The following is a 5116-nucleotide window of genomic DNA, read 5'->3' as shown; positions in this document are numbered from 1 at the left end:
CTCGACTCCTCGGGACAGAATCGTTCACTCCACTTATTCTGCAGGATAATAACCCAAATGACAGTTTTGGTGCGAGTACCAGTGGGGACTGTATTTCCAGCACTATGTGTGTGAGGATGGTGAGATTTCTGTCCCGAGCTGGTGCAGAATGTGCTGCTGTGTAAGTCAGCAAATGAGACTGCCGGAGCAAACAGCCCAATTTCAATATGTTAAACAAAAATGAACAAACCCTTTTGCAGCATTAGCATTAACCTTTACTGAACCTTTACTGTTCACATAAAGGTGTAAAGGTTCATGTGGAAGGAGAGGACCCAAAGGATAAGCACAAAATAATGGACACTATGTACTGTACAAAGTGTCATTAATGGCTTAGTGAGCCAGCTTGAGCTGAGTTTTCTGTGTCATGAAAGTGGCTCTCTTTTTACTAAAAGATTTTCTAAATCACCGTGGCAACTGATGGTGACAACATAGCCTGATCGGCAGCAGGTTAAGTTCAGAGTTTTAGTATAAAGTCATTAATTCACAGATTCTTTTATTTACAGCATGCTATATAGATTCTCTCCCAGGAGTATACATTTTAGATGTGCAAGTTTATAAGCCGTACCTTACTAATACCACTGAATGAAACACAAACTATGCATCGTGTTGTCACATGAATGCGTCAGAAAATGTATAAATGTTTTCACTGTTGATTCAAATCTGCAGCTTAGTCTCCTTTGCACTGGTGAAATATGCTGTTACTAGAACACAGGACACACATCTAGAATCCCTGTGACAGCAACAGTGACAGGGTGGTAATCTTTACTGTTTACATGTGTCCAGTTTAAGTTCCAAAACCTGCAGCCATTGCCTTAGAAATACACAACAGCAGTGAGAGTGCACACAGCAACCAATTAATTGAACTGAATTAAAATCTGTATTTTACTGCTCTGTGCACTAAATGACAAGATTAATAATTTTAATAATCTCTCCAACAATGTTGCATACTGTCATATTTTTATATACTTTTGATAGATTTTTAATCAGAATTTTTTTCTTCATCTGATAGTGTTTCTGCCTGGATTGAGTGACCTTCATGGGGTGTAGAAGAAGAGTCATATGACCCATGAAATGCCCCTTTTATCAGTACGCAGAACCTGAAACAGAAAGCACAATTTAACAGAAAAGAAAGTTTATAACCCCTGCTGTGATACCCGTCATCTCCAGCTGGGGTTTTAGGTTCTGTCTAGTCAAAGAAGCAGAAAAAAGCCCGACTGTATTGAACTTGATTCACAGTATGCCCCAGGAGGAGAGACTTAGACCTTAATCTTTAACCTAAAACAGGCAATAGTCAAGCTCAATTGAGTGAAGAATGCAACAAAGGGCCCAGCAAAAAGGCAGGGTCTAAAAAAACAAGTAAAACACTATACAAGAGGAAATCATTTCAAACACAAGGAAACACAAAAAATACACAAGAAAACTACAAGAAGGACGAGAAAGCTCGACTTGAGTGATTCATCACACATGACACTAACGGCAGTTACAAACAGAGAAGAACCAAATGTATAAAAAGCTAAATACCAAATCAAATATCTTGAAGCATAAACCCAACAAAATACCAAGCTATTACAAAAGGTTTACATTATGTCCCTTCACAGTAATGAACTGTAAATCGTCTGTCATTTTTAACCACAAATTACTTTTTCATTTAGTAATAGCCTTTAATAAATAAACATTTAAGCTCTAATTAATGTGTCACCAAACAGACTGAGTGTATTGTTCAGTTTTGGCATCATAATTATAAATAAAATGAATAAAACATTTATGAACACACAGTTTGAGTCATATGTGAACACTGTCCATTAATGACCTACGCAATGTGACAGTAGGACTCCTACACCTGCAGCAGTGAGTCACTCCCTCGCTGTGCATGCTTTCTTAAATGTCTGCAGGTAGGTGTGTTTAGCAACCCTGCTCCCAACCTGTACCACAAGATGACCGAGTTATGTTTTTAGGGAAAAATGCTTTAGAAAATGAATTAAGAATTCAGTAAATAAACATGACCTGAGCAAAACCGTAGCACTCTTGAGTGAGTTGATATTCCTCTCAGAATCCACATAACAGGAGTGACTCTTTCACTAAAGCTAGGTCGTAGACTGTGTCCTCTCACCAAACTGTGCAACTTCCTCAAAGACTTATGTGAACACCCATGTCTCATCCCCACTCTCTCCCTCTCTCTCTGGTTCTCTTTCTCTTGGGCACACAACATTTACCTGCTTCTGTACACATAATGTTAAACAAGCTGCCGCAAGATGGATGGTCAAATTTAAAAAAAAGGCGACAAGGACAGAATAAAAAAGAGAGAGCCACACAGATGAAGTGAAACGCTAAAAATATCAGTCCCAGTCTGGGACCAAATGAACAGTCCATCCGTATACTTTCACTGCTCATGTTCAGTTTGAGTGGAAGTGTAACACTTACGCATTTGACTGATATAATCACGCTTTTTGGAAAGTAAAATAGTAATTTAGCTGATTTTCCATAACACTAAACAGAATTTTTCTGTTACTTTTAAATATATGAAATAGGGCTGTCAACGCCGTCATCACGATTAACGCGATTAAGAGTTTTAACAGAATTAACCCATCTGGAGCACAGAATGACTCAGAATCCCTGAAATGCCTCTGTCAGCGCATTTCGGGCAGTTTGTCCAAAGTTTGTGCATTCTGCTCTCCAGATGGGTTGGTTGAATTAAAAAATAAAAAAACAACATATATTCTACATAGAGCTATACTTATTCACAAATCATTTTGTCACCTTTATTGGTAATATATAAAATTACATTTCAATTCAATTTTAGTTTTATCACCAAATCACAACAACAGCTGCTTTATACTGTAAGGTAACAACCCTACATTACAGTGGCCCATGTTTAGTTACTGCCTTCTCAGGATGCGCAGCTGATGTCATTCATTCACAGATAGCAAAAATTGTGTGAACCTTCTCTTGTTTGTTAAGATAGTCATTTAGCATGTAGATTTATTATATATACAAGATTTTTAAGTAAAGATAAACACAATCAACATTGAAAATATTGTAATTAGAAATCCAGTTAATGGTTTTATGACAGTATTTTGATCATTTTTATGGGCAGTTAACCAATTTATTATATTTAATAATTAAATAAATAAATAAATAAATAATTTTCACATAAAATCCCACATTAAACCCAAGTAATAACAGTGGTTTGCTGCAGATTTAAGCTAATTAATTGTATTCTAGTATTTGATCATTTTAGGGTAAATGCCCTTTATTTAACATGAAAAAGCACAAGATTGCATCTAAAGCTAGAGGAATGTATTTTGATTTACTGTGTAGTAAAAATAGAGATGTTTTCCATTTTTTAATTATGGAAAATGACTGAATTTAAAATGACAGTAAATTTCTGTTATTTTATGCTGTTTTACTGGCATCCTCACTGCTGGAATATTACTTTTTCTGTTTTTTTGGTTTTTTTATCCATCCTTTCTACTGTCTATGATTAGCCTGAAGATACCTTAAGATTAGTTTAAAAAAACAACAACAACAACAACAACAACAGCTTTGGCATTGTAATGTGGATAACTTTCATCTTAGATTGCCTGCAGGTTCAAAATCACTGAATCTCCAACCGACATCCACTGCCACTGTACTTAAGAGAAGGAAAGTTAAAGACTTTCTTCTGCACTTACATTTGGATCAGTTAAATCCATGACAGTTATTCAGGCAGTAAAACAAGCCACCCTTAAAATATTAGAAGATACCAAGCTTCTGTGTTTGAATGCAAAACAATAGATACTGTGCTTGTGGCTAAACAATAAATACATTTTATTTTGATTATCCAGTATGTTGGCTGATATACTTTTTTGCATTTGAAAATAAAAGTTGAGATGATTTTAACAGTATTACAAGAAGCATTGTTAATTATTCTTTTTGAATCATACTTGCATACAGTGTTATATTAATGTAAGTGTTGTACTAGAAATTTCATGGATGATAAAACATAATGTGTTTTTCTTTAAAGTTACAACATGTTTATTTTTGAATTTTGTAGAACTTGAAATGTTTGTCAGTGGATAAACAATTATTATTGCACAGTCAGAAACATAAAGTTATTCTTAGTACTGTATACTTGCGATTAATAAGTTGTCCAAACAGTCATCTTAAGAAAGCTTTACTTAATTTTTTGAGGCAACGAGTTTGCATAGTTTTTTTGAGTTCTGGGAACTTATAAGATTTTACAGTGTATTGGACAAATTTCAGAGTTTTGGTGTTGCTAAATCCTTTCTTTTATCTTTACATATTTTCAGTCTTTGTTTAATTATTCCTTCTTTGTATCTTTTGTGCAGTTATAGTTTCCACTATCTCTCCACTTTCTTTTATTTTGTTTGTCAAGAAAGCAGAGAACTCATTGATAACACTGCTGCTTAATTAAAACTTTATGTTATATATCAAAATAACACCATTAAAGCTAATTCCTTGGGCCAGTATTACAACACAAATCAACACATTGACTTAGTCTACAAAACTAGCAGTCTGTTGGGTTGTTGGCTGGGGATAACTGAAGCAAAACAAAAAAAAAAAAACAAACAAAAAAAAACAGGAGCAGTGGAAATGTAACATTAACAAATGTCTGGATAAAAAATCCAGCAGTTTCCCACCACCCAGCCAACTGCCCAAACCCAGAGAGAAGACATGACGGAGTTGGTCAGTGGATGTAAGGCACTTTGATATTTTAAGGCAAGCCCTGTTCTTGGGAAATGCACTAGGCTTTAAAATGACTGACCTATCACTGCCCTCATGAACCCTTCAACAAATACAAATGGAAAACTGCAGCTAGGAGTACACTGAAGAAATGGTGCAGGATTCAACCCAGTCATGTGTTTCAGGCATAAACCAAACTGCTTTTGACAGAAGCGACACATTGGTTTTTCGCACACTCCTTTGCTGAAAACTGCTGCTTAATTTGCAGCAAACTTGCTCTTTTAATGGAGAGTATGTCATCATCTCTTTTTGCCCTGAAGCTCATACCATCTGCTGCATCACAAATGTGAAAGAGAAGCACAGGCAAAACAGACCTGGAAAGACGTTTGTTTTT

The sequence above is a fragment of the Haplochromis burtoni genome, unplaced genomic scaffold (assembly GCF_018398535.1).
Source record: "Haplochromis burtoni strain Fernald_Lab_line unplaced genomic scaffold, NCSU_Asbu1 Contig_585, whole genome shotgun sequence".
Lineage (NCBI taxonomy): Eukaryota > Metazoa > Chordata > Actinopteri > Cichliformes > Cichlidae > Haplochromis > Haplochromis burtoni.
Note: the sequence above shows the minus strand (reverse complement) of the source record.